Here is a 14,516-nt window from a genome sequence, read left to right as displayed (position 1 = left end):
CCAGGTGGAGGACGGGGGTGGGGGCCTGTAGCTCAGAGGATTAGAGCACGTGGCTACGAACCACGGTGCGGGGGTTCGAATCCCTCCTCGCCCACAACCGGCCCAAAAGGGAAGTACCTTTCCCTCTGGGGGTAGGAAAATCATGATCGGGATAGCGAACCAAAGCGGGCAGCCTCTCAGTCACTCGTGACTCAACCCTCATCATTCAGTCTCACAATATCTCATAATAATTGAAATCATAATAACCGCTGCGGCGTGCAGCCCGATCCATATATTTATAGTCGACTACACTCACTGGGGGTGTACAGACTCCGGAGGAGCTCCTACATCCCAAGCGTCATATCGCTGCGGCGCGCAGCCCGATCCAATACATATATATATCACTGCGGCGTGCAGTCCGATCCATATAAGTATCACTGCGGCATGCGGCTCGATCCATAACTCACATATATATAAATATGCTCACACTTAGGTCCTCGACCTCTATCAGTCATTAACCTCACAACCCCTCGGGTACAATAGTGGAAATTAGGGAACTCGGTCCAAATAGTTCTCTCTTTTAAAAATGACAAGAATAAACCAGTTTTAGACATTTAACAAGTAAAACATGACTGAGGATATGCTTTTACCAAGTAAAGTGAGGAAAACAGTCAAAATGCCCCTAAGGGTTTCTACAGATCGGCACAAGGCCCCAAACATGGCATACAGCCCATAATACGGTATAATATCCAAAATAAGGAGTAATATAATATTTCCAAACCAAATACGTGGCTTAATAGTCGCTAGGGGACGGACCAAGTCACAATCCCTACTGGTGCACGCCCACACGCTCGTCACCTAGCATGTGCGTCACCGTGTTTATCTAAACAAGTCAAATACCGGGGTTTTGTACCCTCGGTTCCAGATTTACAATGGTTACTTACCTCAAACCGGTGTAAATACTACTCCGCGATGCCTTTGCCCCTTGAATCGGCCTCCACTCGCATCGAATCTATCCAAAATCACAACGAGGACGTCAAAGTATGCTAAGGGAATGAAGCCCAAGCTAAAACAATCAAAATAATACTAAAATTCTGAAATTACCAAAACCCGACCCCCGGGCCCACATCTCGAAACTCAGAAATTTTTACACCAACAGATTCCTTATCTCCCCACGTGTTCATACATACCAAAAACATCAAAATCCATCCACAAATGACCCTTCAAATCCCAAATGTTTGGTCTCCATTTTCAAGCCCTAGTTTCTCAATTTTTTGCTTAGATTTCATGATTTTCTAGGTGGAATTCACATAATAATCGAGTTCTTAGTCCAAGAATCTTACCTCAAAGTAGTTCCCCTTGAATCCCTCTTAAATCTCCTTCAAAAAGCTCCCAAAATGATCAACTATGGAGGAAATAAGCCTAGAAATCGCGGACAAGACGAACTTAAAAACATTCTACCCAGGTCAAATTTCCTTCTTCGCGAACGCGGTCAAAGCCTCGCGTTCGCGAAGCACAAAAATAACGTTGACCAAAAATCCTCTTACGCGAACGCGACACAACTCATGAGAACGCGATGCCTTACCAGATGATCCTTCGCGAATGCGGTCCATCATCGCGAACGCGACGGGTTAAATCCTACTGAAGCTCAATCTCTCCATTTCTTCTATGTGAACGCGACTACACGCCCGCGAACGCGATGCACAACCTCGCAGCCCTTCGCGAACGCGTCCCATGCCTCGCGAATGCGAAGGATAAACTCCCACCTTCCTCAGCTTACTCTTCGCGAACGCGAGGTCTCTCTCACGAACGCAAAGACCAAAATGTCTGCAACTGCTGGAACTCAAAATCTGCAGCTTTCAATACTTCAAAATGGTCCGATTGACCACCCGAAACTCACCCGAGGCCCCCGGGACCTCAACCAAATGCACCAACATATCCTAAAACCTTATTCAAACTTGTTCCAATCCTCAAAACACCTCAAACAACATCAAATAAACCAAAACACATTGAATTCAAGCCTAAGTTTCTAAAAATCTTCCGAATTCCGCTTTTGATCAAAAACCCCACCAAACCACGTCCGAATGACCTGAAATTTTGCACACACGTCCTAAATCACATAATAAAGCTACTGCAACTCTCGGAATTCCATTCCGACCCCTATATCAAAATCTCGCCTATCAACCGGAAATCGCCAAAATATCAACTTCGCCAATTCAAGCCTAAAACTACTCCAAACCTCCAAACCCCATTCCGATCGCACTCCTAAGTCATAAATCACCTCCCGAAGCTAACCGAACCATCGAAACTCACATCCGAGCCCTCTAACACATAAGTCAATATCCGGTTGACTTTTCCAACTTAAGCTTCCTTAAAAGAGACTAAGTGTCTCCAACCTTACCAAAATCATTCCGGATTCGATCCGACCAACTCGATACCACAAAACACGGATAACAAAGCATAAAGAAGCAGAAATGGGGAAAATGGAGCGGTAACTCATAAGACGACTGGCCGGGTCGCCACAGGGACTCTCCGACTTAGCCTGAAGTCATTATTACACAAATTCTGGAATTCACCGGGATCCTTTATCTCTTGTTGACATAACCTTGCGCAATCAACCGCCAAAATTCTCCGAATCTGTTTGTAAAACCCTCTTGTTATACTCTGAATCATCAACCACGTTTACACGACTGATCTCCTTGCTGTATAATAGCCCACACTTCAAGTAAATCCGTAGGCCCAAATCACCAATCACAAAAATTCACAAATCACCCTAACTCTCCCACTTAGGCGAAACTTACCCCTTTAGTCGACTACTCGACCTTTGCTTCTTATACCTGGCCTTCTAGAAATTTTAACCACCACCTAACACTCCCCACATGTCCTTCCTCATCCGTTGCTGCTCAGTTGTTGCCTTAAATAAAATCTATCTTCGCGGCACTTGAACCCACAATTGCTGCTAACTTTACACCTTTCCGAAGATCATCTTTCTCGAACCGCCGACATTAGAAACACTAATTCAGTCCTGAACTACCGCACCCTGCGATATCAGACAACCGCATCTTCAATACTATTTCACAATATCTTGCCCCAAAGGCGGGTTGTAGAAGATCATAACACCGACGAACTTAGTACGTTCCATTAGGACAACGACACCTCATCATAGAAGAAAACTCCACCACGCTCGCAAATACCAAGTCTCATTACTCCACCTGCCCACATCTGACCATTCTCAGTCCGATTGCCTTTCCCCTGCCGGGAATAAAATACCGAATCTCTAGATCATGCACTGAGTAAACCTCCCTTCAAGTCATTCACTGCCCCGACACGTAGGCAAACGTCCTACCGTCATATAAATACCGCGGAACAATCGTTCATAGCATCATGGCAATTGTGCCTAGACTCAAAGCTCTCTGAAGTACCGCTACTGAGCTGAAATGACAGAATATCCTTCCACAAGGTGATGATAATAGCTCAGGCAACTATGTAGGGAGAAACACCCCGCACTGCATCGGTAGTACCATTACAATTCTTCAATCCTCGATTCATAACAAGCGATTCACGTCGCATAAGATTGAATAGGAAGGAATTAAAGGCATAGCCTCCAGGGATCAAATCGCACGATGGGAAACCAAGAAGGGAAGTACTCCTAACAGTCCTGCAGCCTCCCGAGGATAAGTACAGACGTCTCCGTACCGATCCGCGTGACTCTACTAGACTTGCTCACGACTCGTGAGACCTACGGGAACCTAGTGCTCGGATACCATGTTGTCACGACCCAAAATCCACTGAGGGTCGTGATGGCGCCGGACACCGCTGTCAGGCAAGCCAACCAAATTACTTAATTAAATTCTCGTTTTAAATATTTCTGAAATCTCTTCTTTTATGCGTTTAAACTATACATAGTAAATTTAACTGAGTAAGAAATGAAACCTTTAACAACTTTTAAAATTATGAATAAACCCCTAGACATCCCCAGAACCCGGTGTCACAAGGGCATGAGCTATTTCTAAGAAACAATACAATACAACATCCGTCCAGAATACAAATTGGACAGAAAGTAAATACAAGACACTGAAAGAGACTATATTAGTTGCGGGTCACCTCGAGTAATGCAGCTCACCTAGTCCCAGTATCATCCATGCTGCTACGCCCAGTAGGCCACTAGAAGTACATGTTCCTGTGCAACAAAAATGCACAGCAAGTGTAGCATGAGTACGAAAACAATGTGTACTCAGTAAGTATCCCGTCTAATCTCGAAGAAGTAGAGACGAGAGGTCGACTTCGACAGTTACTAGTGGTCCAATAATGTGATATCAATAATACATTAAATCGTGGATTTTTATAAACATGAATGTAATTCAGTGGAATGAAGCAAGTAAACAATTCTTTCTTTTATAGGAAATCTCCAAATTCCTTTAAGTCCTTTATACAAATATTCTCAAGCCAGGAAGGGGCAATAACAACTTAAGTTCAAGGTAGCAATACAAGCATGCGCAAATCATGCCGAGGTCGTATGACCCGATCCAACATAAATGTAAAATATGCACTGCCAAGGGTCGAGCGGCCCGAACCATAGATGCATCTATCTATTACCCCGCTCGCGAATCATACATGCGAGGCGGTCAAATATAAATAAACACGACAATCAGTTAATCATGAATTTATCAGGGAACAATTATCCAAGGAAAAGCCAAATTCTCTTTTAACAATTCAAGAAAATGAAGTTTAAGCTTCTTAGAAATTTATTTACCAATTTGATAGAATTTAAGAAATTTAATTGTCAATAAGATCACAGATATTCCAAGTATAGCATGCTTTTTGGGTCCTGGACTACCCGGACTTACACATATTAGTAGCTACGCACGGACTCTCGTCACCTCGTGCGTACGTAGCCCCCACAAATAGGAGCAGATAACCAATTATTTCACCTCTAGGGACAATTCTCTCTTACAAGGTTAGAAAGGAGACTCACCTCGCTTCGAAGATCCATAACCGGCATTCCACGCCCTTCCGAAGACTCAAATTGATGCACAACGCTCCAAAACTAGCCAATAATTATGCACATCCATTAATATATGCTCAATTACTCATTACAATCCAATATATAACAATTCCTAACCCCGATCGAAAAGTTGACAAAAATGCCCTTGGGCCCACGTGCCCGGATTCCGAAATTTTTTGAAGAATAAGTTTACCCATAGCCTCACGAACTCAAATATATAATTTACTCTAAATTCCATACCGAAAATCGTGGTCAAATTCAGAGAATATCAATTTTCTAAGTTTTCCTCAAACCCTCAAACTTCTACCAATTTACATGCTAAAATCCATACATAATCAATGTATTTAAGTCAAGATAGGTGGGGATAGCTTACCTTATCGTTGATGATGAAAATTCCCTCTTGAAACCCTCCAAGGATCGCCCGAGCCAAGAAAATATGAGAGAAAATGGCCAACTCCCGATTTTTACCACACTCTCTGCCTCCAGCACTTTCCGCACCTGCGGTCACTTGACCGCTTCTGCGGTTCCGCAGGTGCGAGACCAATTGCCGCTTCTGCGGTCCAGGGCTCCCCAGTCCATTCTGCTTCTGCGCCCTCTCTTCTGCAGATGCGGTCCCGCATCTGCGGCAAAACGACCGCATCCGCGGTCCCAGCTCTCTTCCACCAAATTCCGCATCTGCGACCATAGGGCCGCTTCTACGGCTCCGCACCTGCGGCCCTAGTCTTGCAGGTGCGGTTACACCAGCAACTTCAGCTCTTCTTCAAACTCCAAATTCAATCCGTTAACTACCCGGAATCCACCCGAGGCCCCCGAGACCCCAACCAGTCGTACCGACCAGTCCCAAAACACATTATGGACTTGCTCGAGGCTTCAAATCATATCAAACAACGCTAAAACCACGAATCGACCTCCAATCCAAGCTTTATGAACTTTAGAATTTCAACTTCTACTTTCGATGTTTTAACCTATCAAATCACGTCCGATTGACTTCAAATTTTGCGCACAAGTCATATTCGACATTACAGACCTACTCCAACCTCTGGAATTGGATTCCGACCCCGATATCAAAAAGTCCACCTCCGGTCAAACTTCTCAAAAACCTTCAAATTTCTATCTTTAGCCAAATGACCCCAAAATGACCCACGGGCATCCGAATTCACTTCCGATCGTGCTCCCAACTCCAGAATTACCATACGAAGCTACTCCCTGACTCGGAATCCTAAACGGACATCAATACCACTGAAATGCACTTCAACCCAAACTTATAAAATTTCCTCCAAAATGCTGACTTCCACAATAGGCGCCAAAACTCTCCCGCATCATCCAAAACCCGATCAGGGCATACGCCTAAGTCCGAAATCATCATACGAACCTGCTGGAACCTTCAGATCCCGATTCCGATGTCGTTTACTCTGAAATCCAATCCTAGTCAATTCTCTCAACTTAAAGCTTCCAAATTGGGAATTTCCTCTCCAAGTCAACTCTGAACTTTCCGAAATTTAATTCCGACCACGCGTACAAGTCATAATGCCTGAATTGAAGCTGCTCATGGCCTCGAACTGCTGAACGGCGCGCTAGGGCTCAAAATGACCGGTCGGGTCAATACAGATTGGGTAGATGCTCGACTAATATGACCTTTTCCAGCTCCTCGACCGTCGATTTAGTGGAGTCAAAATCATCCGGGGCTATAAAAGACCTAGGAACCCCGTAGTCATCATTTTCATCAGACCCCTATTTCTCCGGTTGGGTCGGGGCTGGCATCGATAATTGCTATTTTATCTTATCGCTTTGTGGCCGAGCTTGGCCCTTTTGTCGTTGTAAGTGCGTATATCGGAATCGTTTCTTCGATCGCAAACATTTCCTTCGCAGATGGCTGCTCTCCAAAGATTGTTTAAATCCCTCTCGGTGTTGGAATTTTAACACTTGGTGCAATGTCGAGGAAACTGCCCTCATGTTGTGGATCCATGGCCTCCCAAATAGGGCGTTGTACCTCATGTCTCCATTGATCACATAGAACTTGGTTTCCTGGATGGTCCCAGCAGCATTCACTGGTAATGTTATCTTCCCCTTAGTGGTTTCATATGCCATGTTGAATCCGTTTAGAACTCGAACCGCAGGCACAATTTGATCCTGTAGGCCGAGTTGTTCTACGACCCTAGATCGGATGATGTTGGTCGACCTACCTGGATCAACTAACACACACTTAACTCAAGATTTATTTATGAGTACAGATATTGCCAGTGCATCATTGTGGGGCTGCACGATCCCTTCGGCGTCCACATCGTTGAAAGACAAGGTTTCTTCCGGTATATAGTCTCGAGTACGCTGTTCCATTGTGATGGATACCCTGGTGCGTTTCATCATCGGCCCTTGAGGGACATCGACCATACTAATGATCATGTTAATGACATGTTGAGGTTCATCCTGTTCGGTCTGTTTATTAGAATCCGTATTCCTGAAATGGTTCTTAGCTCGGTCTTTCAGGAATTCTCAAAGGTGCCCGTTGTTGAATAGTCGGGCTACTTCCTCTTATGTGGCCGTGAGTTCCATGATATTTGCACATCTGGTTAGGATCCCTTTGGTATGGATCGAATTGTAGAGTTTGAAGCCACTTGGTGTCCTTGATGCATCCGATAGCTGATACAATGGCGGCAACATCAATGTTAAAGTTATATTCAGATAACCTTGGTGCTTCCTTAGGCCTGATAGACCTGTCGAAATCGTTCTTACTCATGAGTCCCCTGTTGTTCTGACCTCGATCACTTCTCCTTTCACTTTGCATAGAATTCCGTGCGTACCCACTTCTTCATCGATCTCCATTGTAAGGTTTATACCGATCCCTATTTGACCTCAGTTCACAGTCGATCTCTTTTGACTCTGTCGACGGTTATGACGGGATAAACGGACCCCGAAAGGGCCCCAAGTTGGTGATCTTCAACTCTGATATTTGATTGATACCGGTTATGTATGTCGGCCCAAGTAACTGCCGTATATTCTATCAGATTTTGCTTCAATTGATATGAAGCCACTGAGCTTCGAACATTGAGTCCCCGGGTGAAATCTTGGACGGCCCAATCATCAACGACTGGTGGTAAGTCTATGCGTTCCATTTGAAACCGGGACATGATCTCTCTGAGCATCTCATTATCCTTTTGTCTTACTTTGAAAAGGTCTGACTTCCTGGTCTCGACCTTGATAGCCCTGGCATGTGCTTTCATGAAAGAGTCTGCAAGCATAGCAAACGAGTCAATAGAATTAGGAGGTAAGTTTTGATACCATATCATAGCTCCCTTTGATAGGGTTTCTTCGAGGTTCTTCAACGGGACAAACTCGATCTCATCATTCTCTAAGTCGTTCCCTTTGATGGCGCATGTGTAGGAGGTAACATGCTCATTTGGGTCGGTCGTTCCATTGTATTTAGAGATCTTGGGCAAGCGGAATTTTTTAGGGATCGGCTTTAGATCCGCACTCTGAGGGAAAGGTTTTTGCACGAACTTCTTGGAATCCAGGCCTTTCAGTATCGGCGGTGCTCCCGGGATTTGGTCGACCCTGAAATTGTAAGTTTCTACTTTTTTGTCATTTGCTTCGATTTTCTTCTCCCCTGATTCAATCTGTTTTGTCAACTCCTCGAGCATTTCTATGATCTCGGGGTTGGTCCCCGACTCGTTTTCATTTGACCTCTCTACGACCGGTTATTCACTGCGGGTGATTTCCCGGGATGGATCGGGTTCAATTCTGCTCGGTGCGTGGCTTTGGTTCTGTAACTGAGATATCGCCGCCTGTTGATCCTGTAACATTTTGAAGATCATCCGTAGATTGATCACGTCTCCTCCATTGTTTTGAGTATTCTGCGCTGTCGACCGGGCTCCACCACAGATGTTATTCTTGGGGTCGGTAGGCAGGTTTGTGTCGATAGCCACATGCCAGTTAGCGCCCAACGGGTCCGCGACTTGAATTCCGATGGTATCAACAGGCGGTACCTCGTTACCGGGAGCTATGTTGTTATTTTTACCGTGGTGACCAGAATCATTGTCAACATGTAGGGTGCCAATTGTGAGTTTGACATTTTGAGCTTTAACCTGCAATTAGAGGCACTTCAAAGAAAAAGTGTAAAGTAGTGTGTGTTATGAAAAATTTGTATCAAATACCACTATTATCCTTAGCCCCACGGTAAGCGCCAAACTGTTTACCCTCAAAATCGGATAACAATTGAATTTGTAAGTGGTTTTAAGGATACGTGAATTAAATTGACACAAAGCGATAAATTAAAAGTACAATTGAAATAAGCAATGATAAAGTAAATTCAAACCGCACAACTTGAACAGTTACAGCCTTGGGAGGTGAGCCACCCTTGAACAGAATGCACTTCGATCTGTGTCAAGACAAAGTTGAATAAGAACTTAAAGAGAAAATAACAGTATATTGCTTCTGAATGATTGTTATAATGCCTTTTACAAGTAATTAAACCCCCTTTATATAGTAGGGGAGTCCTACTTTACGTATAATTCTATAAAAGGTAAAAATCTCCTGATTTGCTGATTTGCCGGTTCCTTATTGATACGTGCCGAGATTCCCGTCGTAATACCCCGACCGCTCACGGATATTTCGGTCTTCTGTTATTTTGATCTTCTGTTGGTTATACTGACAATGTTTCCTCGAGCTCGTTTGGGATTAGGGTCGATTTCGGGATCATGGAGTTCTCGAGGACGGACATTCTGACCTTGTGTTCTGATTTGATGGGACTCGGGGTCGATATTCAATCCCTCATGTTTCGAGCCCGATCTGCCATGTAATAGACGAGCCCGATTTCAATCGTATACAAGTTCAACTTAAACATAAATAAGTAATGAATTTTAACTTTTGAAAGTTTTGAAAATTGTGTAGAGACAAATGGTGCCATATACATTAAGGCGTTTCAAAACAAAAGGAGTATCATAGAGTTGAAATGGAGGGTCAATGTATACATTTTTGCCATTATCTATTATCTTAAGATGATTTTAAAAATTTAAAAATAAATGGCATTTTTATTTTGACCAAAAACACATATTTTTGTAAGCATTAAAAGTTTGATTTTACCTTCTTCTTTTTTCTCAAAATAAAAGCTTATATATATATATAGAACTAATTAATTCTAAGAATAGTAAAATTCCGAATGATTCCCGATGTAATAATATTATTAATAACAGTACGTTATAGTCTACAGAAGAATTTCTACCTTCATTTCTCTGATATCTAAAAGGGAAAATAAAATTAATACGTATGTAGTGAATATACATATCTATATCTATCTATATCTATACTATATTAAAAGTACGAAGGCCCTTAACGAAATGTCGTTTGTCTTTTTTACCCTTTAAAACATAGAGTTCACATTGGACAATATAGTAATTTAAGTATTTCATTAATATTTAATAAGAATTGAACAATTTCGGAATGTTCACGATATTATTTGGTAAATTTTTGCCAGTTATTTGTTATTAAATTTTGCTTTACTTTTGTTGTAATTTTTCTTCATGTTTCTTACACAAGGAAAGTTAATAAAAAATTTTCCCTAAACTTTCGCTTCCCTATACTCCACTGTAAATGATTTCCTTGGTTTGCATTAATTATTTGCTAAAAAAATTCTTCACGTTTCTTGCACAAGGAAAGTAAATAAAAATAATTCCTACACTTTAGCTACTTGGTTCAATCTCATTAACTGACCGTATGTGTATTTGACTTTGGTTAAATTCCCTACTCTTTGGAGTAGGTAATATTTGGTAATTTTTTGTACACTAGAATAGTTAATAACTTTTTTCCTAAACTCTTACTACTTTGTTCAACTCTCAATAATGACTTTATTTGTCATACAAGGAATAAATACGCACGTACACAAGGAAATTTTGTAGTTAGATTGTCCAAGAGCATATAATTTATTTTATGTGTCAAATTGTGTACCGAAATACTTTTATAAAAGAAGCTACAATGTCACAAACTAATCGTCAAACTACGCCCTATTCCAACACTGCAATTTCAGGTTTTGTTTCTTTTACTTATATCGACATTTTTTGCTACTTCGTATTTTGTATGTACCAGTTTTTATTGTTACATCAACAATTTATCTTTATTGTTGCATTAACAACTTTTTATTATACAATTTTTGTTTCATGTTTTGGACGTGGCTAATTTCGCATCTCACGTAATTTAGAAATTTAATACAGGTTATTGAACAATTGCAATTCATTCATCACAGAAAATCGATTAGACATTCGATCTAAGTCTTATTACTTAAATTAGTATTGTTATTTTCTTTGATGTATGATTAAATATACTTATTGCTATGCCAGCTCAAGTTGCTTGCTTTAAATAAAATCAAAAATTAGACAATATGCTTTAATTCTGTGTAATAGTAATGATTTGCGTTATTTGCAATTGCCATGCTTGAATCACTCAGATTCAACAATTACATCCGTTCAGATAAAAAATCTTCCTTATATCATAAAAATAACCAATTATTTAATTAGTCACTTTAATAACTTATAAACTCTTATACTTTATTTTAGGTACACCTGCAATGGCCAGTGAAAAGGGATTGTCAGACCAATGTGTCCCAATAAATAGTCTAAAAGTATGTGATTCATGTTAGGTAATATGAGTGTTAGTGTTTGGGAGTGAATAGTAAAAGAGTTCTACAATAAAACAAATCAAGGCACCCGAAAAATTGTGACATTAGTTGACGAAGAGGTAATTATTATTTTATATCAATAATAATATAGATTATTTCATGTCTTTTCATATTATAGTTTTAACCATCAGATTAACTTAAAGTGAAACTTTTTACGCGGAACAAAAATTCACGCTACACTTTTAAATGGTTATATTGAGATATGGAAAAATTATTTACAATAAAACAAGATCTGAAAAAGCACGAAAGCTCTTAGTGAAATATCGTTTGCCTTTTTTACCCTTTTAAAAATAAATATTACATTGCACAAAATTGTAAAAATTTACTTTCCTAATATTTAGGATGTTGAAATAAATTAAGATTTTAGTTATTAAATATCTCTTTATTCAACAAGGTAGGAAGTCCTAATATTTAGATTTTTAAGTCAACCAAGATTTTATATATTACAAATCCTTTCCTTGAAAAGTTGGTTGTCCAAATATAAGAAAAAAAAATATGATTAAACCTGATTATAATAATTTATTATTGAGGTTCGATGTAATTTATATTGCTGATCAAATCTCACTAATGAGTGATTCAATGTAATTCTACTAAAATATTGCATATTAAATTATTTCTTTATTTAAAACTATAATGAGCTAATATTAACAATTTGAATCAACAAAAAATCATAACAATAGTATTTTTGGTTGTATGTAAATTATAATTACAGTTGAATATAACAACTGTAATTATTCACAAAATATTACCGTGTGTACGAAGTCTTAATATTTAAATATTTAAAATTAATATAATATAGATAATTAATATATTATTGTTTTCGATGATGACCACTTAACAGAAGGTTTTCTTTTCCTTTCCATAAATAGGCTTTCCCAACGACAATAGGGATTCCTTACTTGTTTTTGCCATGATTTGAAATTGGAGTGACAAATACATGATTTACTTCAAAATCTTACAAAAATTAATTTATTCAAAGGTTTACATTATAATTTTTAAACCTACAAATTGTAGCTTTATTTAGTTAATCAGATTGTATTGCACAATAGTCTATGAATCTTCATTTAATTTTAACACAAAAATATTAAATTTTAATTACATGTAATTTATCACAACCTTTAATATGAAATAAAAAATAAAGCAAAAAAGAAAAATCTTTATAGAATAATGAAGGTGGCAATTACTCCCAAAGAAAAAAACTACTAACTTTTAATTTATAATCATAGGCTACTTTCATCCGTTCTTTAATTTTATTAAATTATAAATACACTGCTCACTATTATAGTTAAATAATTTTAAAAATTGTATATTTATTAAATTAGGGTTCACGCCCAAAGTGCTTACCTAACAACTTGTTTGGATGGTTGTTCCCATTGTATCGTATTGTATTGTTATCCCAAAACAATGTTTGTTTTGATTGTTTCATTAAAATTAATTGTATTGTGCTGTTAAATCTATTGTTCCGGAATAATGAAAAGTCCTCTTTTTTAAAACAACTGATTTGGTGTGTGGGATTGTTTCCTATTTTTCTTTCCAATTATGCCCTAACTTATTACTCCATAATTCTATTTTACCTTTTAACTTTTTTCTATTTTAACTCCAAATCTCCAACCTATAACCTATTTTATTTTTTTCCAAAACTTCTGCCGCCAACATTAAAGGTGTTTTGCCGCCTTCTGTTTGATTTTTTTTCCTAATTTGCTTTTAACTCAATTCTAATTAGTTGTGCTCCTTTGTTTTGCCTTCTGTCTCGCTCCTTTGTTTTGCTTTCTTAATGTGTTTTGCCTTCTTCTATTTTGTTTTTTAAAATTATTTTATGCATAATTTTGCTAAATTTAATATTTAAACAGTTGCGGGTATTTTAGTAAACTTATCAGTTACAGTACAATACGACACAGTCAAACCAAACAGCAAAATATTATTTAATAATAACAAACAATACAATCTATTCAAACATGTATCATAAAAAAATATAATACAATACGATACAGTACAATACAATACATTATAAAACAATGAGAAACAATGATCCAAACAGAGTACAAGACTAGTGTATACAAAATTGTGAAAACGTATATTCGAGATTCAAAGATTCAAAAACCGCACCAAAACCCTCTGCCCATTCTCCAACATCGACAACTCATTTCCCTCCATTTCTTCATCTTCTTCCCAACAAACCCTAATCCCCCATCTCCTATACAACTCATTCAAAGCTCCCAAAAATGGAACTAATTAAAAGCCACATTGAACAAGTGAGGTAAAGAAAATCATTTCCATTGCAGCATTTTCCATCAAGGGTAAAGGTCCGTTTCTGTTTTCATGTTTGTGAAATTAAAATGGGTTGTAATAAGATTGCACTATGATTTTTTCCTTATGTGATAGACAGTCCCTAATGCTTTGAACTTGGGGAATTTCAATATTTAAGGTGTGGTGTTATGAAAGTTGAACTTTTGATATAGCTTTTTGAATGATTTCTGGAATTACTATGTCTAAGTTCTAACACTCTAAATTTTGATGGCATTTGGGAATTTCAATATTTAAGTGTATGCTATCATGCATATTGAAATGTGTGCATCACTTTGGAATTTTGGTACTTAATTATTCAGGTCTGTTTTCTTCAATCAACTAATATAAAGATGCATCGCTTATAGCTTGTATCCAAGTAACTTTAAGATTTTAGAGCAAGAGAGATAGCTGAGAAACCTATGGCTAAGTGACCAATGTTGTCCGTATAATGTTTGTCATATATTCCGCTTGTTGCTCTTTCTACAACTATGAAAAATTAGCAAGAGAATATAATTTTTTTTTTTGGGTTGCTATTATTAACTATAGAAACCAAACAAGTTTATTTGACAAATGTGTTCTTGA

General features: G+C 38.8%; 1 non-coding gene across 1 annotated transcript; it reads left to right on the top strand.

The window, feature by feature from the left end:
* Positions 22-94, top strand: TRNAR-ACG. The gene has a single exon. It is a non-coding gene; the product is annotated as a tRNA-Arg (tRNA).

Source organism: Nicotiana attenuata, chromosome 11, assembly GCF_001879085.1.
Source record: "Nicotiana attenuata strain UT chromosome 11, NIATTr2, whole genome shotgun sequence".
NCBI lineage: Eukaryota > Viridiplantae > Streptophyta > Magnoliopsida > Solanales > Solanaceae > Nicotiana > Nicotiana attenuata.
Note: the sequence above shows the minus strand (reverse complement) of the source record. Positions and strands in the feature narration are given on the sequence as shown.